Source organism: Tympanuchus pallidicinctus, unplaced genomic scaffold (assembly GCF_026119805.1).
Source record: "Tympanuchus pallidicinctus isolate F22 unplaced genomic scaffold, pur_lepc_1.0 scaffold22, whole genome shotgun sequence".
Lineage (NCBI taxonomy): Eukaryota > Metazoa > Chordata > Aves > Galliformes > Phasianidae > Tympanuchus > Tympanuchus pallidicinctus.
The window spans coordinates 11637926-11665308 of NW_026294739.1; the positions used below are offsets into that span (position 1 = coordinate 11637926).

Genomic DNA, 27383 nt, shown 5'->3' on the forward strand with positions numbered 1-27383 from the left:
CTAAATATTAACTTTTAAAATATTTCTAGAGTAAAACGAAATATGGGTTCATACAAGCAATTTTAGTAGCTGTATTCCACAGAATATAAGATACAAAGATGAGAAATATTTTAACTTACAAAGTCTCTGCAATTTACTAAGCCATATTTATACAGAGCTACATCTTCCTATACTTTATGTCAGAGTTCACTGATATCCTCCATTTCCAGAAGAGCTTAAACACAGAGGTCGTTAGTGCAGCAATGACAATTCTGCATCTGCATTTAGAAGAGTTCCAAGTGAACAGTACTGAAGTAAACAAGAACTTCTCTACTGTTAACTGCATCTGAACAAAGAAATAGAAAGTAAAAAAAGTGCAGTGGAAGAAAGTTCAAGACCTCAACTGCAGGCTGCCTCATATCATCAGTACACTAAGAAGAAACTGGAACAAGTGGAAGCTGATACCTTACTTTATCCAGGCTTCACTGCTTGGTTACTGTAATGTTCCCAGCTACTTTTCAAGAGTACAAATGAAACGTACAGCTGTGATTTCATTCACAACAGTTTGGATTGGATTTTGGCAGCACACCACAGACTGCTGCAGTCAGCCTCCGACTGAAGTGAACTGCCTGATACTTTATTCAATCCAGAGCAGAACTCAACATCCTTCTTGTCTCCATTCTTGCTAAAGGAAGGCCAGAAGAAGAGTCATTGATTGCATAAGCCTATTTACATCCTTTATACTTTAATATCCAAACATGCAGAAAAGTAGCACATAGAAACTAATAGAACTAACACTGCTCCTGCATCATCCAATATTTTTCCCTTTTAGAGTGAATTAAGCAAAATAAATTGATGACATGCCTTCATGAATGAGAGTAAGAACCCTATCATCTGATCTAGAATGCTTCTTTCATTAAAAAAAAAAAAAACACTAATACTATTTTTGCAGGTAGGGAAAGCAAATAGAAAGAAATTGAGAGACTTAGCACATCTGGAGCAGATCTAGAAACAAATGTGGGATCTCAGACTTGTTCTAAAGCTCTATTCACTGGACTGCATACATGTCTTCAGCACTGTGCAGGAACTTGAGTCACCTACATTCTGCACATCTAACCAGATGTTAGACATACTAAGTATAAATTAAAACACCAAGAGAATAATTTTAAAAAGGAATGGAACTCTGTTAAGAATTTCAACATTAAAGCAGGCACATTAGAACAATTTTGTCACATACAGGAACTTGTTCCATTTAAAACATACAGTCCCCAGCCAACACAAAACTTGTAATACTAAACACATGACAAGCAAGTACTGTGATGTCACATAGCCTCTGCAGATACAAAGGAACAATGATGTTATTACCTCTGAAAAGATATTCAAGTACAGATCTAAACATGAAGTAGCGTACAATCCTTAAGAGAAGCTAAGAATAACAACTGATACTGATGTCTCAGTATAGGGTTTTTTTCTTTTCCAATTAGATCTTAAAAATTTCTTATTTTGATCCTTGTTTTCATTTCCAGTCGTTTGTACAATAATATTTGTCTCTCAAGAACAGCCACTGGATAAAACTTTTATAAATAAAAAACTACCCAGTTTGAAATAAACTGATATTGAAGTTGTTCCTATTAGAAGCTAGGAGACAAAAAAAAGAACAACACATAGCGATACACCTGTAAAACCTTATTTGTTGCCTACTTTTCAGATCTTCTATACATCTTTGATTAACTTGTAATTATGATTGTTATTTTTTTTAAGCTGGATTCTGGTTTACAAAGATACGTCTTCTAGAAGACTCATTCATCTTTAGAACCTCAAAGGTTTTCACTAGGACCAGAACCAAAGCAGTCTGATGTTTAACTAAGTCTCTGTAGTTTATAATGAAAAATATTTCTACTTGACTCAGCCATACTATGTGTCAGTCCCATACTTTCGTTCATATTTTCTCTCATTCTAATTGCACAAATGAGACGCTAACATTAGCCAAATGAATAGAGAAGCCATCTCAGCCTGGGATCAGCAGCCAATACAGAAAGGAAAGAATTCTATTTATTACAAATGTAACATTTTTAGAATACGTCTGGACATTTCTCTGAGATTGCCTGCTCTACTGGGTAAATGCATCAACCCACAACATTCAACATACTGAGAACTGCTTACATATCTTGTATTATTTAGAAGGGCTTGCTGTGTTTATGTTTTTATGAGATAACATAGATGGTTTCCTCCTACTGAATAATAAATCCAAATTGTAAATCTCTCTACTTATTCTAATGTGACAAGACTCCCTTGAAATTGTCAAATATTTCATTCAAAGGATTTTTTCAATTTTCCCATGTCAGAAGGAATCTCCTGAGACAGAAAAAAAACATTTTCAATACAAGTTACATTAACAGAAAAATGTTATCAACTGCTAAAAATTGAGCATATTTAAAGCACGACATTTTTTTGTCTACAAATTGAGTATTAAGCTTGTCTGATAGTGGAGGAGAAAGTAATTTTATTATTTCCATTAATGAAATGTGAGCGTAGTTCAAGAATAGTTATTTTGAGGTTTTTTTAGCTTGTGTTGCAACCAAGGAACGAGGTTCCTTTCAATATTTTGGTCTGTTTTCACTTCAGCTACAACAGTTCAACGGATGATAAGATTATTAAGTGATTTAGCAAAGGGAGGACTGGCAATTGGAAAAGCCATGTTCAATTAGTTCCTGGCACAGCCTGTTACTCCATCTCTCTCTGTTTCTCTAAAATTCATTGATATAACACTAGGAACAACATTCCTATTATCCTAAATTTTGTCATTTCATACTCCACAATAAAATTCAGCCTGTATAGCCCTACACAAAGGAAGACAACCTACTCAAAGCGTAATGCACCGAGTCATTAGGACAAAGTCCACAGCTCCCATCAAGCTGATCAGATCTCTGTACAAGACAATTTGCCAAAGTCAGTTTTGCTACAAAAATATTATTTGATTGCTACTTAAAGCTAGATACAATACATTAGACAGACACAAAACCATTAAAAAGTGTAAAGACACAGATACACAGTTGAAAATATTAGAGTCAAATTCTCAGCTATAACGTTCCCATAATGCATTCTCCTGTCTAAAGGCAGAACAAATGTGGTATCATGTGATACTGTAATCAATTTTATTACTCATAAACTACATGTGGAAAAAGGAATCCATCCACAAAGGAGAAGCAGGCATTGTAGACTTTTTATTGTTCACAGCAATGAAGGGCAGGATAACCAGTGGTAAGCATCATTTCTTCTCTTTAAAGCATCTACTTGATTTATCCAAGCCTCCCATAACCATGAATATGGATAATGCCTTATAAAGTGCCCTAACTTCAGGAAATCTAGAGCAGAAAACTGACCAGGTCTATATACTTTAATGTCCACACAGGCATACTCACCTGCCATATTTGTATTTCTATACTGACAGGAAGCAGCAAGATTGCTGGCACTGCTGATAATTTTTTTCCACATCACACTTTTCTCCTCATGAATGAATGCTTACAACTTCAACCACCCCCTCCCACCCAAAAAAAAAAAAAAAAAAGACAAAAATTAAAAACAGATCTATCTATGAAAAACATAGAAACCACACCAGACAGTGATCAGCTTGAAATAAATTTTCTTGTTTATTAAATGATAGAAAAGATTAGTAACCTGGACTTTATTTTCTCCTATTTTTCTGCTCCTCAACTAAGCAACACACAGTTGCACTTTATTAACATGAGTGGAGTCTTTGTTATATTTCTTTCCACCATAATAATCAAAATTCCACAAAGATTCACTAAAAATAAGTGGGGTTTTTTTGGTTGGTTTTTTTTTTTTTTTTTAGTTTTTTTTTTTTTTTTTTTTTAAAGCAAACAAAAAAGTTCTGGAGCACCAAAGCATTCTGACTAAATTAAAGTAAGGAACTTAGTGATGACCTCTTAATTACTTCTGTTTCCGAAATAATTCAGGGAGCCTTTCTGCTTCTTCAAAGGCAGGCAGATTTAACTCTTGCAGACAGCTGGCATAAAAATCCCCTAAAATCTATAGAACAGACATTTTTCTTGTACCAAACACAATTCACAGTAATGACTAAGCGACAGTAATTTATAACACATTGTGTAAAACTCGCTGATCAGCATTTCACCAGTGAACTGCACTATGAAGCCAGTTTTGTTTTGGACATGACATCTTAGAAGAAAACTTACCACTTTGCAAACACTAAATTAGCTGTTGCCACACAAAGTGAGGATTCATACAGAACTCCTATTTTGAGATCAAGCTTCAAGTCGGGTTTCTCGTTCTATGGCTCAAAATTGTCTTAACTACTGCCCCAGGACAAGGAAAGTAAAATCAAAAACAAAGAGAAACAAAAAATAACACCAACAAACCACAGAGTTTATCTCCAAATATACCACTGAGCAGAGAACTGCAGTCAACTTCATAAAAACAGCTCCTACAGTGATCCAGAGAATTTAGCTCATCAAGATCACCATTTCTAAATCACCCTCATGACTTTGGTCAAAGTAAGTTCAGAATCCCAGCATTTCTGTGAGAAGCACACGAGGAGGCCTGAACCATACATCCCCACAACTTCCCCTACGTCCACACTTAGGGACAGAGCCAGCTGGACGCACTGCAGTTACAACCCTCCAATACAACACCATGAGAGCTCTGGCTAGAAGACTCCTGAAGAATCATTGTGCGTTACTTCATCATTCTGCAAGCAATGTTCTTTTGAAACAGAGGAACTGGGGAGAGGAGTAAAAACATATCCTTGAAATTACAATGTGTTGATTTATTTTTTAATATTTTTTGTATTCACTGATAAACTCAAACTCAAGATGAGTATCATGGATACCATTTCATTTTATAGAGCTGTAGCTAAAAAAACAAAATCTCTACAAACAGATTTACCTCAGAAAACAAGACAGTAAAGCACAAAGCCTAGAGAGCAACAGATGCAACATCATCTTTAAAATGTTTCAGTTAACTTTTATAGATTTAAGATCTTACTGTTTGGCTTTATTGCACAGCAACAAGGACCGAGATGCAGAGCACAATACACATTAAGGAAGAATCCTTTCAGAAGAGGCTGAATATATTGACTCCTTGTCATGACAAGGAAGCTAATGATTCGTTCTGAGGATGACATATGCTCAAATGCCTCTTCACACTTCTTAATCTCCATTTAAAGCTTTTGCAGAACCTATCTTAGCAAGTGTGAGCATGGATTAAAAGATCTCATAGTCAATAAATTCTGTTGCTTGCACACTATTGAGAACATAACTCTACTGAAGGAATACAGGGCAAAGTGCATCTTCTGGAGTGCTATGCACCTCCCACATTTCACTTCCCACATGAGAGTGTAGCCAGAGCCTTCCTTTGGCAACGTGGGTTTTGGCCAACAATAATGTTTACAAAAACCAGTGTTTCAGAAGTCTTATTACTGCATTCGCAGAAAGAGTGGAAATGTTAGACCTTGCTCACTGCTAGAGTAGAAATGAAGCTAAAACACCTAGTTACCACACTGCCTTCTGGCATTTATTAGGCTGGCTTTATAAAGTCAGGCCAAAGTACAGATAATAGCCCTTGGAGCCACTCTTTTAACAATGTTTGTTAGCAACAGCTATTCATGACGATCTTTTTCCATATGATCCATCAACCAACAAAACATTTTATCTTCATTGTTTTCCAGATGCATGTGTAAGTAGGAGAAAAACCACATTGTGGATCACAAAGCAAAGGGCAAGAAGTTCACAGATACAAGCCTCGATTTGCAGCTCTACAGAGAAATCCTTACACTGGCACTTTTGACAGATAGCTGCAATAACCAAAGCTTCCCTGCTCACCTCATGAATTATCAGATCACTCGCTGTATTCAGGCCCAAAGCCCAAATGCAAGGTGTCACACCAGATAAAGGAGCAAGACTGTTTAGTTTTCTTTATTTCTCCGCAAAACAGCACATGCAGAAAGTGACAAAAGTTTTTTTTTTTTTCCTGGCATAATTCACACATGCTCCTGTTGCAAAGCACTGTGTTTCTAGTAGAAGAGTTCAGCAAAATATTTTTTTAAAAATACATATTGATATGTATGAAAAAAATAAAAGTTTACTACACAGGTCTGACTAAAACCTCTAAAAAGAAAATTGCCCCAGTTTTAAACAGGAAGCCTCTATGGAAAAGAGCAGCCAATCTCATAAAAACTCAACAAGGTTGCAGTCACCCATAAAAAAAAATTAAATCAAAAGAAACAAAGACTTCAGCTTTCGTTCTGCACTGGAAAACACTCAAGAACAATGACAGCTTCTGTTCAGTAGTGATGCATTTGGTACTTACTGCTGAATGGACAAAATTCTTGAGACTGCAGTCACACAGGTCTCCAGTCACAGGTTAGATTGAGAATACTCAAGAAAAGGTTCAAATGTTTCAATATATTTACTAGCTGCCCAGATTATTCTCTTCAGCTCAGCACCCAAAATTAATCATATAGAATAAAAGCCATTTACCACATATATCCATGCAGGAGCTAGAAAGTTTCTTGAAAGTTTCTTCTATAGCTTGTCTCTTGAACTAAAATATATAAACTAAAATATATAGTTTATAACTATATATTTTAGTTTATATATTTTATATAACTAAATATATAAACTAAAATATAGCCTCTTGAAGGCTATATTTTGCTGTGGGATACAGAGGGCAGACTTAAAGCACCAGATTCTGACTTGAATTTAGGCAGCATCTGAAATAAAACCTTCCATACCAATTTTGTAAACAATCCAGATACTTTTCTTGAAAGCTATTTTTTTCTGCCCGAAACAGAGATGACTCCTGAATCACCCATTATTTCTTCATTTTCCCCACATTTAAACCAAAATTTCATAATTGATTAGCTCTAATTGATGCCATAGGGAAATGACTACACAGGTCTGACTGCACAGGTCAAAGAAAAAACATCACGGCACCTTCTGCAACCAAATCCCTTCTTTCAAAGGCTTCAATAAAGGCCATAGGATTCATTTAGAAATATAATTGTTTTTAATTTAAAAAATTAAACTATGACAGCATTTCCATTAAAATACAGGAATAAAAAAAACTTACTACTGGATTGTCTTTCAGGTATTAACTTTTGACCTGTCAAGGCAGGTCAAAGTTATTTTAGGAACCTAAGAGCATCACAGAGAAAAAAAGATCAAAAAACACGAACTTAAAATAGTGAATTTTGTCTTACTAAACAAGCACATCAGTAAAGAACTTTCTTCTCTAATCAAAGCGGCAAGTCTTATTGTATTTCAAATAAATGATGTAACTGCAAACCAGAGTGTAGAGAGTTAACTATTTTGTGATGCTATTAACACATTACAAGCACTAGGTGTTCCTTCTGATTATAACCAAGGAAATACAAAGCATGTATTTGTGAATACACACTTGCTTCAAGGCAGCACCAACAGCAGCGTAGAAGTATCCCAAATAATTCAGGTCATTGACAGGGTCAGTAAATTGATTAAACTTCTACACATTTCAAATAACAAAAAGATTTTATGATTAATTTTTCCCACCCTGAACATGTCATGTCTGAATGCCATTGTTCTTTGCGGCTACACTACGCAAACAATTTTGTTAGCTAGGTTACATATACAAGTAAAAGACTAGGGTATTGTTAATAGCAACAAGAAACTAAAGTCTTTTTTATTGTTAGGAACAAGGCAAAATATGTTTTGTAGACTCTTAAGAGTAGCCTCAGTAGACAGCTAACATTACTTTTCTAATGTCTCTGGCCTCATGGCCCTAAATCTTTATCTGCATCACTATTCTCAAACATTACTGCATTTCATATTACTGGGAGGGGGAAAAGCCATGACCTCTTCCATTAGGAAGTTGTTCATCACTGGATTTTATCCAAGGAGAATGTTAATGATGATACAGAAAAGCAGTTAGGCATTTTTCACAAATACAAATGGCATCTCTCATTTAGGATACGTTTCCGGCTTACTGTGGGAAACGCAGTCAGAGGTGACATATTAATCTTGGTTTGTTTACATGAACTCTTATCTTCAAGATATGGACAAGCTGACTCCAAAATTATTCTACCTGACAGCAGAGAGACTGTTTCATTTCAGCCCCCTCACGAGAGAAGAATTATGCCGATCACATGGAGGAATGGACCAGGCCCCTGTGTAGACTTCTCTTTGCCAGGCCCTGATGAACAAGTATGTTACAGGAATCACCAAAAATTGGCTCACATATTAGGTACATCTCATCCAACACCCTGTCTCAGCAGAGGCAGTGAGAAAAGCTATTGGGGAGAGCACATTAGCACGCTTTCAGTGGTCTCCCTAACTTTCCTAGCATCTATGGCTAACTGTGATTAGGAATGTCTGACAAAACATCTCTGCCTAAACCCTTCAGCATCCTTGCAGATGTGGGGAATGGCCTTTGCCTCCTTCTCAGAAGTCTTTGTGAGGAAGCCCATGATTATGTTGGCTTTTTTGGCTGTTGCACACTAATATCATTTCAGGGACACGAAAGCGATAACTCAAAAAACTCTTCCCTGCACTGTATCTGACAGTTCAGGAGTTCAGTATCACGTGGGCATGTTACCTGCACAATGTACTACTTACATTAAAGCTTACCTGCTGTCGTTTGGTTCACTCACACAATTTACAAAGATCCTTACTACATGCTTTAAAAGTCAAGTGAACTCAAGACACTGGGGTCGTAACAGACACATTAAGACATACCCAGTATCTGAGCTGTAAACTGAATAAAGAAAAATCCCAAAGATTATCCTAGTTAAGAATTAGGATCTTTTTCAGAGTGATGATAGACATTATTTATGTCAGAGTAGTAAGCAATCAAGTTAAAGATAAATGAGTCATTCTCTTTCTGTAGTGACTGGGTCTTGCAGTTGAAGGAATAAATTAGGTTTGTTACATCCAAAAGGTTAGAAACCACAAAAATCAGTTATTTGTTTCCTTTTGTGAAGTGTCAGAGTGACACGTTAGCATTAGCCTATCTATTCCTACTATCATGCTCTTGATTTGGCTAGGCTTGGGAAACCTAAAACTTCAACTCTTTTGAAAATTCATGGCATTCTGTTAAAGAACATTAGCACTCATTTCACAGTTGCCTATACAGTGAGTACCTAGAGGCATTTTTATTTTTGGTCATGTTTCCGCCACACCACTGAAGTTAGCAAGGGCAACAGTTCACACACAGTACCACTAAGACCAAGCAAAGTTAAATACAGCTCCTACAAAGCAATAGGCAGAGTACAAGGAATGTGACATACGGTCAGTAGATTTGCCAGCATTACATGCTCCATCTCTGTGGCTCACACGTAGCTGGAAAGGTAGAGCCACACCAATGGAGAAAAGCGTCACCAGAGAGAATGTGGCCTTCTCCTCCCTGAGGGAAGATGCCTCATCCGCTCTTCTCTTGAAAAGACATTTCAAGAGAAATGCCTGCTGTCAAAATCATCATATGCAGAACAGAGCTACGAAGGGCACAAAAGACATTTTTCAAAAGTTCTGAAAAACTTTGATCAATTTTGGAGATTTCTCAGTCCCTCTGCAGCACTTTCCCCTGGCTATTTATCTCCGATTAGTGGGAAGCTGTTCCTTGAGTCATTTATAATAAAAAATGGACCAAAACACAATCTCCCCCTTTCCCATACTGGTAATGAATTAATTCCACTCAACTTCAAAGCAATCAGCAATTTTATGGGTGTTAAATGAAGTTAAGTCCTTATTTACCAATGAAGCTGTTCACACAAATGAAGACAGATTACACAATAAAAATGTCCCGATTTACATCCCTAAATAATGTCCAATTACCATTAGGTTTTGCTGTTTGGGACCTACTTTGCAGAATGTTGAATGCTATTAAATCTTTCACTTTCTGAAATGTTACTTGTACAAAGTCTCCTGTATCTCAGAATCAAATTATTTAGCAACACATTAAATAAATCAGAAAATCAGATTATAGCACAGCATGTAGTAGAAATGGACTCCAGTCATTGGAATATATGATGCTTTGCCAATTGAAAGCAACCATTCCAGCATCAGTTATCATCTTTTATATTTACCATCTTTTCATTTGCAATTTTGTTTCCATAAATTGTAGCTGATTCCACAAACAGTAGCCGGCAGGTTTGTACTGGAAGTGAACATGTGTGTACATATATGGAAAGTGAATATAACAAGAGGGTTATACACACATGAATGATGCACCTAAACTTTTGAGATATCAGGCTTTTTCCACAGAAGGACGTGTGTAAATCTTTATTAAATTATGACTTGGTCTGATGGTATAGAATAAAGTCAGTTTATTAGCAGTAACTTGGTAGGTTTCAGAAGTCTAACTTAAATCATTCATTGAGTCATTTGCAAATCTCCTTTCCCTGAGAACGAAAATGTGATTAGACAGAACCTCACAAAGTACTTTGGAGGTGAGAACAAATGTGTGAAGTGTGAAATAAATGTAGCAGAACATGGTCTCACTTCCCAACAGCTGTTTGGCAGCACAGAGTGTTTACGTGACCGCAATGACAACATACTGTCCTCAGAGGCTATGAGAGTTGCAGCCAGGCAAGCACAGAAGATTCAGAGTTTCAGGGAGCCCCAGGACACACATCTTGATGCACAAAATGCATCACATTCGATTTTGGGAAACCAGGGTGCAGGTGTTGTTACAAGCAACACCAGAGTAGTACAGTTAGTGGCTAGTGCTGATTCTTGCTGTCAGTAGGTGCTAAAACAGCCTCCTTACACCAACAGCATATTTAATTCAACTTGAATAAATTAAAAAATATATTAAAGAGAGTCTGTTTTCTTTTTGAGCTGAAAACTGCTGCTGTTGCTGACAAGTGCACTGGGCAATGCAGCAAAGCTGGGATGACTACATGAGATAAGAGCACTGACAGCTTCCATTGGAGTACAAGAACAAGGCATCGAATAAACCTATAGCCAGAAAGTCCCACAGACACATCCAACATAGAAGAGGAGCACGCATTCATCGAGCTCTTGCCATAGTTTCTATTATCTCTTCTCTCTGGTGAGAGCTTTCTGAAAAGAACACAAGTTGGAAAAAAATTCACAAACCTAGCCAAGGCCTATTCACCCACAGAAGTAACCCGCTCATCTGGGAGGAGCTCTGCTTTCCCCCAGGCAGATTTGGCACACAGTCCCTATGTGGCAATCAGCACCTCAGGCGCAGCAGCTGAGTTCATTGCCCACAAAGGTCATCCTGTGACACATTAGGGACTCACTGGCTCAGCTACAGTATGAGATTCCAAACAGGTCCCCTAGCAGCGTGCAGCACCACTGGGACCGCGCAGAGAAACAGCCATGTCTCTTCCACTCAGATTTCCTACCTCAGGTTCCACCAAGTGCCTTGTGTAACAAGGAAGACAAACCATGAACAAGGTGGCAGAGATGGAGTGCAAACCACAAGGGTCACCAAAACACGTGCAATTCATCTTTGCTACCAAGAATCAGCAGGGAGAAATGGGAACCCTGCAATCTGTACTATCATCTGCCTTTGTAAAATGAAAAGAAAAAAACACCAATCACAAATGCTCTTTGGTTAGTAAAAAATAAAAATCTGTTTGTTCTGGATAACTTCAGTGAAGCAAGCACAGGAAACAGAAGACAAATGCAGACATGACTATTTATTACATATACTGCCTGGACTTTTCTGAAAGGTCACCTTTACCATAAGACTGCAGTGATTAACCATACATATGCACATGCTGAATTTCCTACAAAGTCACTATTTTACTACAAACAGCTGTCCCTTAGTCCTCATGCGTATCAAGAATCAATTAAAAAACAATATTATTCTAACAGTAGAAACGTAATTCACACTTACATAGTAAGGTAGCCCAAATGAGATACACAAAGGCACAAACAACTGTTTAATGAACTAAGCAATGCCACATGGCTAGAAAAAGTCATTTTTCTTACAATTCTCCTTTCCCTTCCTACTTTCCAGGAGCAATTTTCAGGATACAACATGATGGTTGTTGACACCTTGGTGTGTTTCAGTCTGATAAAACTAAATTTAGGATACCATAAGCCTAAATAATTAGTCATTTCTGAATTCTTATTCAAATCAGAACAGATTATGAGAATCATGCTCTGAAAATGCGGATATCCAGTTTTTCATCTAGTAATCAGCTTTATTCTTCATTAGCAATTTCTTCAATAGCAAGGACAGAAAAACAATAAAGGGCCAGTCCACCATTATACTTCAGGGCAATTAAATGGATACTTAAGGAACAGCAACAGCAGGGGTGAGTTCTCTCCTGTACACACTCCTGAGGGCGCATACGGAAAAGAGGACAGATTCAGAGAATGCTGAAAGGCTAACTAAGTTTTTTGGTTGTTTTTCCGTTTTCCGTTTTTTGTTTTGTTTTACCTTTAAGGCAGATAATCTCATAAACCATTTGCCTAGAATATAATCGGATTCACTTTGCCATATTTAAGCCATTTATAACACTAATACCTAATAGATCAGTGTTTATCAACACTAGTTGCGTACACATTGTCATATTCACACCATTCTACACTTCAGAGCAACTGCCCTTTGGACAATGCAGCAAAACATGCACAGGCTAATAAAAGCAACCACAGGATTATTTAGCACACAGGATGTCACAAGATTTGGTCAGGCAGGCATTTGCTACTCACAGAGAAACTCACACTGCACACTATGACTCTGAAAGCTAATTCCAGAAAGCAAGCATTGATGATCCAAGGAAATCAAGCCTGTTTCACATTCCATCATAGAAACTGTATACACTGCACAGTGCTCGACTACAGGTAGAGCAATGTTTTATCATAGCAAATAGAAAAATTAAGCAGATGGAAGACTATTTTAAATAGTAAACTGAGAAAAAGTCAGAAACTAGAAGGATACAAATGAGCAGCTTTCTTGCCACTAACTGTAAAATCAACAGATGTGTACCTTTTTTCCCCACACATAAAAGAAAACACAGCAAGGCTGTACATAAACCTGCTGCTTACATGAAAAATGTATTTCTTCAAATTACATAAAATAGGTGAGAATTTTGTTAGCACTGAGTTAGAATATAAAGTTCGTTTTGACCAAGATGGCAGCAGCTGATAAGAGAGCAACTTAGGAAAAAAGCCAAAGATGTAGTTTCAAGTAGTGGGCAGTTTGGCATGGAAAGTGATTTTCACACAGTAAGGAAAGTATCAGTCTAACACCTGAAACAGCAAACACTTTCCAAGGACACAGGATGATGAAATAAAAACAATGTTAAGAAATAAAAAGATGCTGTCTATCAAGTATCCATTCTTTTCATTTTTTCATTCAAAGACTGACTAGAAAGCCACACTCTAACAGTGCAACCAAGAAGTGACTAAACAAGATAAATGATTGAAAATTTACAAGAGTATATCCTTTTCAGATTTTCCCACGTTTGCTACCTCCCAAGGCTGAAAACATAGGAAATTGTACTATAAACAGAATATTTGTTTCTTTTCAGTTAGCATCAGCGCAAAGCCACAGTTTTGATATATAACAATTAACACAGACAACATGATGTCATCCTGGACCAATTTCTGACATTACTGCCTAAGAAACATTTATTTCAGTATCTAAAAGAATCAGTAAAAATAACATAAGAGAAGACCTTCAATCAAGATTTTTTTCCTCACACAAACATATAACTCAAGAGACTTAATTTCAATAGCATCCCCCAAAAAACATTTGTACAAACTTGTTTACTTCTGGTAGGCATTCTAGAACAAGTTTTTCATTAGTCACCCCACATTTGCAACTCTCCAGATTTTATCAAAAGGTCTCATTAGTTTGGGTTTTTTGTGCCTTCTCATTCCAGTAAAAACAAATGGAAACACATCCTCACCTCTCCCTCTCCTGCATGACACTATATATATATATATACACACACACACACACACACACACACACACACTGTTATTTCATTTACATTTATAACAAAAAGTGACAAGAACTGCCAGACCACCCCGTTCACAAACAATTTAAGTACATGCCCCAGAAGAAATGGCCATATGGGCACCTGCAGTTCTGTTTTCAAGTTTTTAAAACAGTCTTTGTTGATGAGTAACATTAGATAAAAAGCTGCTCACCTAAAATCACTGTGTCTGTAAAAGAGCTTGATGGCTTTATCAAAGCAGAATTTCTTTCTATTAGAGAGTCATTGAAAGTGTTTTCACCGTTATTTAGTATGAAGCATTGATTTCTGGAAGAAACAGTTAAAGCCAGTAGCCCTAGTGCATCTTTGTTCATCTGAAGTTATTAACAAGGACATTGACTTCACAATAAGTAACAGAAAATAACTGATGCTTTAATGATAATAGAGAAATCTATTGAAAATTGTTGAGAATAGAGCATCATTTCTCCATTAGCTACTTCAAGGCTCCGGGAACTGATGGTTCTCCAAGAGGTTGACTCTTAACTTGCCTACCACTACTAAAAAAAAAAAAAAAAAAAAAAACAAAATTTGCAGATAAAAGCCTTTACCCTATTACTGCAAAGTAAGCTATAGTACCTCACATCTTTTCATTAATATAAATTAGCATGTAAAAATGAGAAGTCAAAAGCTTCATTTCAAGTCCAAGCTAGCTTCAAGGGGAGCATGCTGATGAGGCCTTCTAACTTCAGCTACAAGAAATGCCATGCTTACAAATGAGAAAAATCTCCCCTGGTGTAAATATGGAGCACAGCAGAGACTGTCTCATGAGACTAAATGCATACAAATCTATGGGGCCATAAAACAATCCAAAGGGACCTGCATAGTCTGACAGAGCAAGCCTACATCAACATAACAAAACTCAAGAAGGCCAAAGCGCAACGCATTGCTCTTGGGTTGAGGCAATCCCAGCTACAGATACAGACCAAGAGAAGAACTCTTTGAAAGCAGCTCTGCAGAGAAAGTCTTGGGTGTTCTGGTAGATAAAAGCTTGATGTGAGCCAACAGTGTGTCCTTGGCTCAGAAGGCCAATATTATCCTGGGCTGCATCAAAAGAGGGGAGGCCAGAAGGACAAGGGATGTCACTGTCCCCCTCTACTCTACTCTTGTGAGGCCTGATCTGGAGTATTTGGACACAAATGCAAGAAAGATGCAAACCTATTGGAGTAGGTGCAGAGGAGAACCACAAGACGATTAAGGGGCTGGAGCACATCTGTTATGAAGAAAGCTTGAGGGAGTTAGAAGTGTTCAGGCTGGAGGAGAGAAAGCTCTGGAGAGACCTCACTGCAACCTTCCAGTAACTGAAGGGAGCTCATAAATGAGACAGAGACTAACTTTTTACATGGTCTGACAGTGACTGGACAAGAGTTAATGGTTTTTAAACTAGAAGAGGGGATGTTTAGATTATATATTAGGAGGATTTTTTTTACTCAGAAAGCAGTGAGATGCCAGCACAGGAATCCCAGGGAAACTAGATGTCCTATCCCCAGGCATGTTCAAAGACAGGCTGGATGGGTCTTTGGACAACTTGATCTAGTGGGGGACAACCAGTGCACAGTAGGGGATTGGAACTAAATGAACTTGAAGGTCTCTTCCAACCCAAGCCATTCTATGATTACTTATCCATTATAGCAACACTACCAATGCAAGGAGCCAGCAATAGGATTACATCATTATGCAGAACATTAGTTATCATACAACCTGCTGCCACCAGGCTTCTACTCCCCAAAACATACAGAAGAACGAAATACCTCCAAAGATAAGAAGAACTTTGTCAAGTCTTACCTAAATCTGACATCAAAGTTAGAAACAAACAGTAAAACAAACTGCCTATAAACTTCACTTTGCTTAGGTTTTCCTTCCAAAAGTTTTCCAGTAATCGTCTCAACTGTCACACATCATTGATTTTACCAGGACCTACAGTTTTGCAGGTCTGGTTAAAAGCAATGTGTTTTCCAATACAATTGCTCCTCTAATCTTTTTTTTTTTTTTTTTTTTCCATAGCTGGAAAGTGAAAAGGACAATTAAAAATAAAGCTAAAAGCATCTAAGATCTCATATATACACTTAGCTCCCTAGAACTTAGTCCAAGCTTTACGATCCATAGAGGTGTAGTAGAAAGTATATATTCTGAAAAAAAAAAAAAAAGAGAAGACATTTTCTCTACTTACACTCGAAGACTAATAAAGGATAGCATCTTCACGGATGAATTGAATTATGAACAAAACTATGATGTTTATTTCCTCACTAACAGAAAAACATATGAACAAACAATACAGTTCTCTAGGAGAAACTTCATTTTACAAGCACGTGTATGTTCCCCATGTAGTCTCTTTCAAATTCATTCCTATATACAGCTACATTATCGTTCATTTTCTTTCTGACTCCTTTGTTTTTCCTCTCTCTCTCTGCCACCATTAAACTCTTATTTCCTTTCACCAACAATAAGTGTGAACTCCCAAAGGTAAAGCTAACTACAATGAACAATTTTGCCTTACAAAACATTCTGCCATTGAAGGATTTCTGGAGAGTACAAGGACTGTGAAACAAGTCCTACCAAATGCATCATGGTTAAATAAGATCAGCTGTCCTACCAGCTGCCTTAATTTCAGTGCTCCCAGTACACCATCAGGTACTGCATGATCCAGCTCTGCTCACAACATCCAGACAGCCCAAGCTGCACAGTACCCAATATTAGAGTTGCAGCCAGTCATATCTACAGCTTCCCAGTTTATTAATGAGCCAAAGCACATTAAAAAGCCAACAAATCACCATGCTAGGAGAAAGAAACCTACCTAACTGGATTGTATCTCCTCATCTCACTTCAGTCTTGACCTTCAGCTTTTGACATTTTTCACAGGTGGGGCAGACAGAAGTTAATTATTTCAAAGCTGCTTCCAATATTCAAGTATTTTTAATCATCTGCTCCCTCCATCAATCACAATCACTGCAAGTGCCTTGAAGCCCTTTTCAAATTGATAATGTTTTTCAAAGAACGACTTGGAAAGGTTTTTTAGAGTAGATGTGCAACAGTTAGCCAAACATAACACACTAGCTGTGATTTGCAAACGACAGTTACAGATCAGAATACAAACATCTGCTAGCAAACTCAATCTAAACTCCTATATTCTTATCTAATTCAGATAACTCATTTCTTTTTAAACAGAAACATCCATTTTAACCTTGAATAAAACTATGCTCTGATCTTTCAAAGGGAGATAGGGCTTCTACAGACATGTAAAGACTGATTAGAATAACAAAATATACTTAAGCACCCGTTTCCACCCTTGTGGGCACTACAATAAGACAATCAGCGGAAGCGAGTTACATATCTTAAGCTGCAGGCATCAAAATTAATTATTTTACAGCAATGCATGACTCAAAAGGGACCACTGTAATTAGCATAATGAGCATTACTGCACATCGTGAATTTTATGCTTTTTTTTTTCTTTAAGTTTATAAATCCCTTTTGGACATAATTGTTTTGTTATTGTTATTTGTAAGAAATAACAAACAAGGAATTTGAAATCTTATTAAAATGTATGCAATTAAACATGGACTGAAGTGTATATAATCCTCCCACAATTTCAGACTTTATGGACAATATCTATCATGCTAAGTCTTTAAGTATATTAATTGCATGGATTTCAAGTACCATTAACATTCATTCAATATTGTTATTCCAGAAAGCTTCCAGCTAGGATTAGGACCTTTTGGAAACAAAATTTAATTTGCAGAGAAGATAATCATAACACTTTAATCTATCTCAATGTATTAAAAATGAAAGGAAAAATCAGCTAATATTGTTTTTAAACACTGGAGACCTGGCCCACGGCTCACGGAAATTAAAACCAATCTCTCCATTTACAGCAGACTTTAGAGCAGCCCATAAATGAAATGGGGTGTAGTTCACTATGCACCATGCTCACTGCTGTGGTGAGGCGTGAGCTAATGCACCTTTTCATGCTCTCCTCACCTCAGCTGAGGCCCCTAACTAGGAGAGGGAGCAGATGCTGAGGTGGAAGCAGACAGCACATTAATTGCCTCTTTTAGGATTAGCATGAAAGTGTGTAATGTATAATATTTAACCCCCACCCTCGCAAAACACCCTCTGCTCCTGCAGCTTTTGATCAGCTACTAGCACACTGCACAACGATAGAAAAGAAGGATTTTGCCTTAAGCCAACACAACATTTATAATCATTTGACTTTGTATGAACAGCACAGTTTAATTTTGCTTCCATTTTTTGAACATGGTAGTTGTTTGCTTTCGCAAGTGCTACAAGGCAACATTAAGTTACTGGTACCAGATACCACTTTCTTAATTACATCTCAGAGTCAATTTATGAAACAATTCGTTAATATATGGAAACCTTGTTGATGAGAGGGATGTTTTTTTTAAAGGCAGTTCTGTGCACAGTCACTCTGAAACTTAGGGTAATCTCACAGAAATTTACATTATTTAACCTCACATTCCAGTACATTTTCCCCAATTGATTACTGCTCTCCTTCCCAATTTTCTTGGCATTTTGGTAGTCACAGTATATGCAGCTTCCTTCCATAGACTGTTTCACAGCATTACAAGTACCTCTATAAACCATCATTTTCTACTCAGAACTTACTAAGTTAGAAATGCACATTTTTTCCTACATTCAGATCTGATGCACAGCCTGATTAACATCAGTAAGTTCTCCAGAATTCCTAAATTCAGACAAAGGAAAGAGCAGCGAGGAGTTGTAACTGTCCACAGATTTAAGCATTAATTGAATCACCTTTTCAGAGAGGGGATGTACGTACTGGAAATGCTGCCTGAAAGAAGGAAGGAAAACTCCAGTGAGAATTTGACCTGACACTTACCATTGCTGAAACAACAGCTGAGAACAGAAATCACACCAACTAATCACAGTGGTAGCATCTCTTTCCACATTAGCTGACACTGTCTGCCCATGAGCTGTTGCCATATCCATACAAGTTGTTCATATACATTGCTGATCTGCTCCTCAGGACTCGAGCATTTCTATAATCCAAAGCTGAAGGAAACCTTTTCAGTAATATCAGTGTGTTTTGGACAAACTTTTGAGCACCACATAAGGACAGAATGGACAGCTGCTGCCTCAAGACAACCTAGGTGTAAAGTTCTCTTCCGTAAAATCATACCAGTATCAATCTGGAAGGCAAGGTTCAGACTGGTGCCATAAACACATAAGCTGAGCAATCAAGGGATGTAAAACAGACTTTAACAGGTCTATGTGCAGCACATCTAGAACACTGTAACCAAAGGTTTGTTGCTTTTTTTTTTTTTTAAGTAAAAAAAGAAAACAGCAAACAGAAGACCCTCAGAAGACACATTTCATTCCATTTATACATGAGAAGAAAGCAAACGAAGCACTGCTGATTACATGACACTTATCAAGGTGAGAGAACACAAGGAACATAAGCTTGACTGTAAATTTTAGTCAGCAAAACAAGCACATGTAGATTTGTCCAAAATAAAGCAGTGGAGAGTGCAGTGCATCTGGCTTATGGCAAATCTCACATCATAAGTGCCTGGGATAAATATCTGCTGACCAAATCCAGATTTGTTCAGGACTCTCCAAGCAAGAGCACATTTGTTCAGAAGCAAGCTTTATTGCATTAACTTGGATCTATTTTGAAATTTATTTGTAGCCTATATAAGGGATCCATGCACAAGAGCTAGCAGAATATTGCAATCCCTGCTCTCCTGCCTACCTGAGTAACAGCCATTAGCCACAAAGATAAAAGCAAGCTCTAAAAGGCTAAAATACAGGAGGTGAAAACTCCTGGACCTATTAAAATCGTTGGTAAATGTTAGGAAGGAACATGATTAGTCTGTTAAAAGAATGTACAGCCAAGCTTCCTCTGATAGGAAGGTTTGGACATTACGTAGCACCTTATATATTCCTCAATCACGTGGTTATCACTACACAGGTAAAACAAACTACTAAAATGGCTGACAGAAAATGCTTGGATTTAGCCAGTTTTTCTTGAGATATCTTTCAGAAAAAAAACAACTAGAATTTATGTTCTGAATCACTAGCTATACTTTAAGATTCCAGACACGTAAGGGTTATAGTGCAATAACTTCATTAAAATACAACCAAACCACAATAGCAATCACAGCACTTTTGATTAATGTCCTCATTTCTTAACTGGATCACCACTCCCACTTCTGCAAGTGCTCATGCACCTTTAAAATGTTTTTCTCATACAGATTGCACTTCAGGAAAGAGCTTCATTAGTTTTTGCAAGTTTGCCCCGAGTCTAAATGGCTTCACACCTGGCTGGGGGAGCCATTTTCACACACACAGAGCACAGTGAGTAGCACCAAACATTTGTCAGATACACATTTACCTTCCCTCCAACCTCCTTGATTTTTGTTGGGTTTTTTACTTCTTTATTCTCCCCCTCTTGAACTGGTACTTCATAAGCTCAACTTTTAGAAAGCCTGTTTTTTTTCAGTCTCTTGACATCCAAGTCATGTTTTCTTTGCTTCCATCAGCAAATTTCTTGCAGCTGTGGCTTCTCTCCACCCAGGTGGAGTTCAGCCCACTCAACCCTCCACGAGATGGTGACTTGATCTGAACAGGTCCTTTTATTTTTTGTACTTCATTTCTGTTGTCAGAATAGACACTCATCTTGTTTCTCTTTTTTCTTCCCTTTCCACCTATTAACTCTTAAAGCAAGGCAGATGGCTGCACCTTGGCTACCTTGCTGTAAACTATTCCTGTCACTTTTCTGTAGCCATATCAGCTGCATAAGAGTCGTAACCATCTGACGTTCTATCCTCTCTACTCCTTCTCATAAAAGAACATTAATCAATTCTGCTATTTTTTAAGCATTCAGACCACACTGCTCTGTCACTTTCAAAAGAAAGCAATTGTGCCCTGTGACCCCCAGCAGCTAGGGCTCCTCCCACTGTGCAGCACAGCTCATCACACTCCATGTAAATCAGTCCTTTTGTGACTACTTACCAAAATAAAATTCAAGCATCCAGCTCACCCAGGCAAAAGTTTCAGTAGTCAAATCCAAATACCAGATAAATCCTACCCATGACTGTAACATGATGGAAAGCACAACAACAACAGCAGAGCAGCAAGGTCTTTAGCTACAGCAAGGACTTGCTCAAATTCAACTACCACAGAAACAAAGGAAAGAAGCTTCTTACCTTTGAATGGCCTAAAGCATGCAGACCTTCAGACGAGATCCTTTTGCCTCCCCCTGCCAACCCTTAAATGAGGTCTGGGAAGGGGTGCATTCTGGCTCCTCCCCTTCCATCACTTAGGTACATTGCATGCACCTGAGCTCCCTGGGTTGGCCCTGCCTTCCCACCAGGTGCTCAATCAGTGCGTCAAGTGTGACTCAGCATTTCTGATACAAAGACTCTTATAGACGTTTAGCATTGCTTTGTCTAGTCAGTAGTGAGGGGAGAGAAGATTAACCTGCCTGCTCAAAGTCCGTGGTATTGACACATTCTTTGTCTCATCTTCCAAATCCTTTCTGTAACCTTTTATGCATTTAAAACATTTTTGCCCCCCAGTTGCCATCTCTGTGTCCTCTGGTTGTATTTAAGCAAAACTGCCTGACACCTCCGGATTTTTAAACAATTTTGCAGCTTGAAACAAAAATCTACTTCAAACAAAATCTGCCACGTGAATTACCTTTCTTATGTGACATCTGAGCTAAATCAGTTCTCTAGTCACAGCCCCACAGGATTAATTTGCAGCTCCATTGTGATGTTATCTCTTTTCATCTAAGCAGTTGGCCAGCAAAAAGGTGAGGCACCTTTAAAAACAACACTACAGGAACCTCCCACATTCTCTATAAAGCAGCATGTAAGGTGAACAAAAGAAAAAGATATACAGATCAACACAAACATATACACACACAAAAAAGAAGCCAGAACAGTGATCTGTCAGCAATTGCAGGCATCCCAGAGACCACACAGAACAGCATGAAACAAATATGCACTGGTTCAGTTTTTCTTTCCAGAGATTCCTGCCACAAGAAATAGGAACATGCCATATTTATGTTTGTGCAACTTCTGTATTCTGAATTTAAGGAAATGGCAATTACATGTGACAGAATTTAGATGTCCAAATGACTGATGATTCTCTAAGCAGATATTCTTGTTAGCAATGTTTTGATAGTTTGGGGTTTTTTTATCTTCATATTTTATTCCAGACCAATTATCACCACCTTTTTGTTTTTTAAAGACAAAATAATGTTTTAAATAAAATCCTGTTGCTATTTGTTTCTGCCAATTTTGTTCTACTAAATTCAGTTTTGCCTACAGCTGCATTTCAATTCTGACTTATGGCTTTCACTAGGCAAAAGCAGTTAAATCTCATGATACCACATTTACTTAACCTAAACAGAATTAAGAGTTTCCCTCAAAGCAAACTTGTTTCTTCTAGACTATGGACTATATTTCAGGTGATGGAGGAATGCAAAAAAAAAAAAAAAAAAAAAAAAAAAGCAAGTCACAGATGAGAAAACTGAGATGGAGTGTTGTTCCACTGCATTTGCAAGCACTTGCTGTTTGAACAAAAGTCTCCCCCCAAAAAAGGCTCAAAATGAATCTTAGAAAGACTGGGGATAGAATGTTGTAAGCATTGGAGTGATTTCAGCAAAACAAAGGAAAAAAAATGGCAGAGGAGAGAAAAAAATAATCATAATTTCCAGTTTGTGGAGCCTCCTACCCAGGGCAGCCTGTTCCATCTCCCTCTGTGACCAGCTGTCCTAGTCTCTGTATAGGTTCCTTTCAATTACATCTTACCACACCTAGCTAAACTCTCATTTTTACTCTGAGTTTCCCCAGTTCCAGAAATGCAGACATACATCACTACAAACAGGGAGAAACCTTCTGGATAGCACTTCTGTCCTTTCATTTTGCTCACGTTTTCCTTAAGCTCTATTTCTCAAAGGCAGCACATCCAGAAGGGAGGGCACGTTGCCACTCAGCTGAAACAACACAAACTGCTTTCTTTTCATTTTCCCTAATTTAATCCATACACCTGGGGGCAATTCAAAAGCACCTGACACTGGTATTTGGGTGTTCATTTTCAACCCGATCAGCCCTGAAAAGCTGTTTGGCATTTGTTACTCTTTTCTCTCAGCTATAATACAGAAGAAAACGATGAGGAAAAAGAACTTACATTAGAGTAATAGATCCCCATTCAACTTTAAGGCAATAGAGCTCCAAAGAATAACTGAAAAACACAAGAGACTATTTTACTGGCAGTCTGTGAAGACAGGCATTAGTGATGTTCTTTCTTCTCTTTCATTTCCTCCTTATTATACTTTTCCACAATACTTTTGCTTTAATAAGCTTTTCTACACAAAACAATGCACACAAGCAGAGGAGATCCCAAAACAATGCACAGAAGCAGACAAATCTTGCAAGACCTCCCTAAATGAAGAAAGGGTAGGGAAGTGGTGCAAGGGAAGAAAAGTCAGAACATCCTTAAATTCTGACCTCTCTGAAGTGCTAGTAATGAAAATGAGACCTGCTAACGAGGTGCCAGAAAGCCCTGCTGCCAGCTCACTTCTCCACTTGCAATCCCGTACAGTTTGCTACAGTTGTAACTTCTAAGAAAGCACCAGGTCCTTCCTAGGACCAGGCCTTTCCACCTGACTCCAAATCAGAGCTGGCTTTTCCTTCAGCACGCCTACAGAAATAAATGGTTGAGCTAGAAAACAAGTACAGTATCGAGAGACAGTATTGATATGTGTTGGCTCTAAACTTTGGAACTAAGTACTGTGCTGATTTCATGTTGCTCAGATACAAGGAAAATTATCAAGAATGTTGCTGATTCTGTGAGGTGATAAAGAATTATTATATCAAATAGCTTCACTTTCCTGTATGGATTTATTTTTTTTTTCTTAATCTAATTATACAAGAACAGAAATTGTTTTTGGTCAAGTTGCACTAACGTTGAGGTAAATTTCTTGAGGTTATAGATCTGTATTCAAAACTAAAAATCTATCTAAACACTGCAGAAAAATACTAGTTCTTGAAAAAAGCGTGCAGGTTCCTCACGCCCATCAATTGTTTACTGCAGTCTCAGCAATGACATGTACCTGCCGCTCCCACACAAAGCTTCAAAAGATAGTTCCAATTCACTGCAGTTATTTCTTGCTTTGAAAGGACTTGGGTTTAGAATTGCACATCACAGCAAGGAGTCAGTATCTTTTATGACAATTGTTCAGAGTATTTTGCATTCCTTCAGTGGGCATTTAGCAGCTCTTCCTTCAGACAAAAGTTATCCAAATCCTTACAGACTGGTCAGGAATACTCACTCCAGACTGAATAGGAATAGTGAACAAGTGAAATACAATCTCATTACCAGCCTCCTCTGAAAACTGATTTGAATGACTAAAAGTATTCATAAATACAGCCACGCTCCTCGCTTACCTGCAGGAAGTATACATATTTCATCCAATATGTTTCTAAGAGGACATGCGTGTGTCTTTGTGCTGGTATTTTGATTTTAGCAGTATTACAATATGTGAATATCATGTATTAGATGATTTCAACATCTAATGACTGTGTAACTCGGAATGAGCCTGACCCTTTACATACAGAGGAGAAAATTAAGAACACAAGTCACCTGGATCAGGTTCATCCTCCTCCTAACCCAGGATCCTGCTTTGAAAGTTAACTGCAGGAAAATATAAAACCATTCTTCGGATTAAAAAAAAAAAAAAAAAAAAAAAAAAAAATCATATCACATGCTCTTTTACATATTCTTAGGTAAATATACAAAGAATATAAGCATATACAGACATATTTCTGTTCCTTTGTATGTATGCTAAGCAAGGCTTTAAGAAACCATCATTTATACTCTGGAACTCATATTTTCTAAGTATCAAAGAATCCTAAATGCTGCTACTGACTGGTGTTAAAGGCTTAATAACATAAATCCATTCAATAAACACACGTACACATACAAAAAAGCCTTGTAGCCATACTACTTTCCTGTTAGTGGGCTGTTGTTCTCATTCTCGTTTTTACCTAGATCGCTTAATAAATCATTCCAGCCCACTGCAAATTAGCATCACAGCAAACAAGCTAAAACCATCTGAATTATGTACAAGCTAACATGTTCTCACCATTCATTAAGGTTTCCTTGGAACTAATTTTACTTTTTTGAAAAACAGAATAAACAACCTGGCTCCCAAACACAGTACAAGCAGAAAACATCTGAAAGCTATGGAACAGGAGTGTCAAAAGTGCACCTCGCCCTGGCTGGGCTGACTGAGAGCTCTAGGAGATAATGACTGAGTAATAGGGGGGAGAGTGTGCTGTGCTCAAAATTAAGTAAGGAAAGCAGCCTCCTAAATTAGGCCTTTAAAATATATGTAATCATATAAATAAATATGATGATTCTTGGGATCATTAAGAGACAACATCAGGAAAAAAAGTTACTAGGTCCTCTTGTATTTCATTAACCATGAAGAAAAACGGGACCAAGTGGAATAGTTACCTACATTAACTAACCTTAACCCCTCATTCTTTGCCCCAGCAGTGCTTCCCCACATTTTTAATGCAGTACTTCAATGTCTGGTGGTGGGGCAGAGATAAGCACAACAGAAGTATTTTCTCCCATCTATAGCCACACAGAATCTTGCAAACGAGAGGGGAGCTCCTGTTTGTTCACCCAGGTGCCCTTCCAACTCTGCACCAGAGGGACTTCACAATGTATGTCAAATGCCCAAATCTTTGGATATCTGTGCTGCATTTATACCTTCTGAATTCAGACCAAGCCCGAAGTTCTGGCTCCAATGGAAATACTCAAAACCGTTGGAGTGTTTGAAAACTACAAGCTGATCAAGACATTCAGTTTTTAGAAAAATGAATTTGTAAAACCAGTGTTGTTGAAGGGTTGTAACTTCCTTGCTGTTACAACCCTTCAACTGCACTGGTTTTGTAGAGGTGACTTTGTAGAGGCAATCTTGAGTGTCCCAGAAGGAGGTGATACAGCAAGGATACCTTCATGCTATTCAGGGGAGTCAGAAAACTGTCAAGGACCTTCACAAAAGCACGAAGATCTTATCAATACAAGGTAATCAGTCAGAGTTCATATTTTATACTAGTCACATGTGCTATGTAAACATAGTGAAGTCTCTTTACATACACTACTAAAAGGGAAATTCTCATTAATGATCATTAATGAACAATGGTAGAATCATTCCGATCAGGTAAGTTGCTTCAATAAAGAAATGATGTACTTTTAAAGGTAAAAAATATTCCTTATTTTACATATTATCCTATATTACGCCACATTTTATTTCACAATTATTATAATACGCAAGAGCTCTACATTATCACCTTCCAAATTAACCCAGTCCTTGCAGGCCAGTATTTTCCAAGAGAGCCCAGCTATTTGCCTAAGTTCAGGACAAACATACGTTTTGAAATGTGCAAAATGGTAGCTCCCACTCTCTACGAATGTGTACAGTGGGAATTGTATCTTCTTTTTCTGTTCTAGGACAGTACACCCAGTCTGTGCAGGTGTAAGTAGTGATGCAAGGCAACAAAATGCCAGGCTCTTCGGCTCTGCAGTTCCTACACAGTTTTCAGTACCATACTGGGTTTTTCAACTAGATTTTCACAGAAGTGACAGACATGTGAGGAAGGATTACTTCTGCAATAGAAAACTCAGAAACTTACACTTATTTTAAGTAATATCAAGCTGACAAGTAATGGAATTTAGCTATTTCTTATCTTATTTCACAGAATTCTTGCTTTCAGTAATTTAACTAGAACGTACTGATTCTCAGATCACAATGGTGTACAGACAGCACTGCTCTCGGCATGAGACAGCAGGATGTCCAGCAAGTTACTGAGCAATTAAGTGGCTGAACTCCCCAGTGGATGACAGCAGCTACTTCTGCCCTGTCCAGTTTTATCCCACAGAAATCGGGAAGGGTTGGGCTGATAACTGGTAAGTGCCTGGAACACAGGGTGTTCGGCCACAACTATGACAGTTATCATCCTTGCTCTTAAATACTCTGATGAGGAAAAAAAAAAAAAAGGTTTTGTGTCAAGAACCAAAAGAGGTTCTTTAATAGCCCCGTGTTTTTAAAATACCATCTTTTACTCTCCTATTGTTTGAATTTCTTACTCAGAAGCAGCAAAAATTTCCTGTAGTATAAAACAGTGTTTCCTACAAGCAATCTGCACAAAGAAAATTCATCTTTATGTAATTCTGTTTAGTTCAAACAGCACAGAAAATAATGTTAAGGGGGTCTTCTAAGTGTGGTTCTCTGCAAATTAAAAATTTTCAGAGTAAAATTGAGTTCTAAGCCTTTCCATAGTTAGGAGAGGTTTTTTACACAGTAATTATCGCTGATAACACTGCACCCTCTCCATTAAATTTTAATCTCAGTGATTAG

At 37.7% G+C, this 27383-nt stretch overlaps 1 long non-coding RNA gene across 1 annotated transcript in view; it reads right to left on the minus strand.

The window, feature by feature from the left end:
• Positions 1-21208, minus strand: part of LOC128082575 (uncharacterized) — a 90528-nt gene extending 69320 nt beyond the window's left edge. Inside the window, exon 1 of the long non-coding RNA XR_008207726.1 lies at positions 21151-21208. This is a non-coding gene — a long non-coding RNA (uncharacterized LOC128082575). The remainder of the gene's footprint in view (positions 1-21150) is intronic.
• Positions 21209-27383: the final 6175 nt, after the last annotated feature.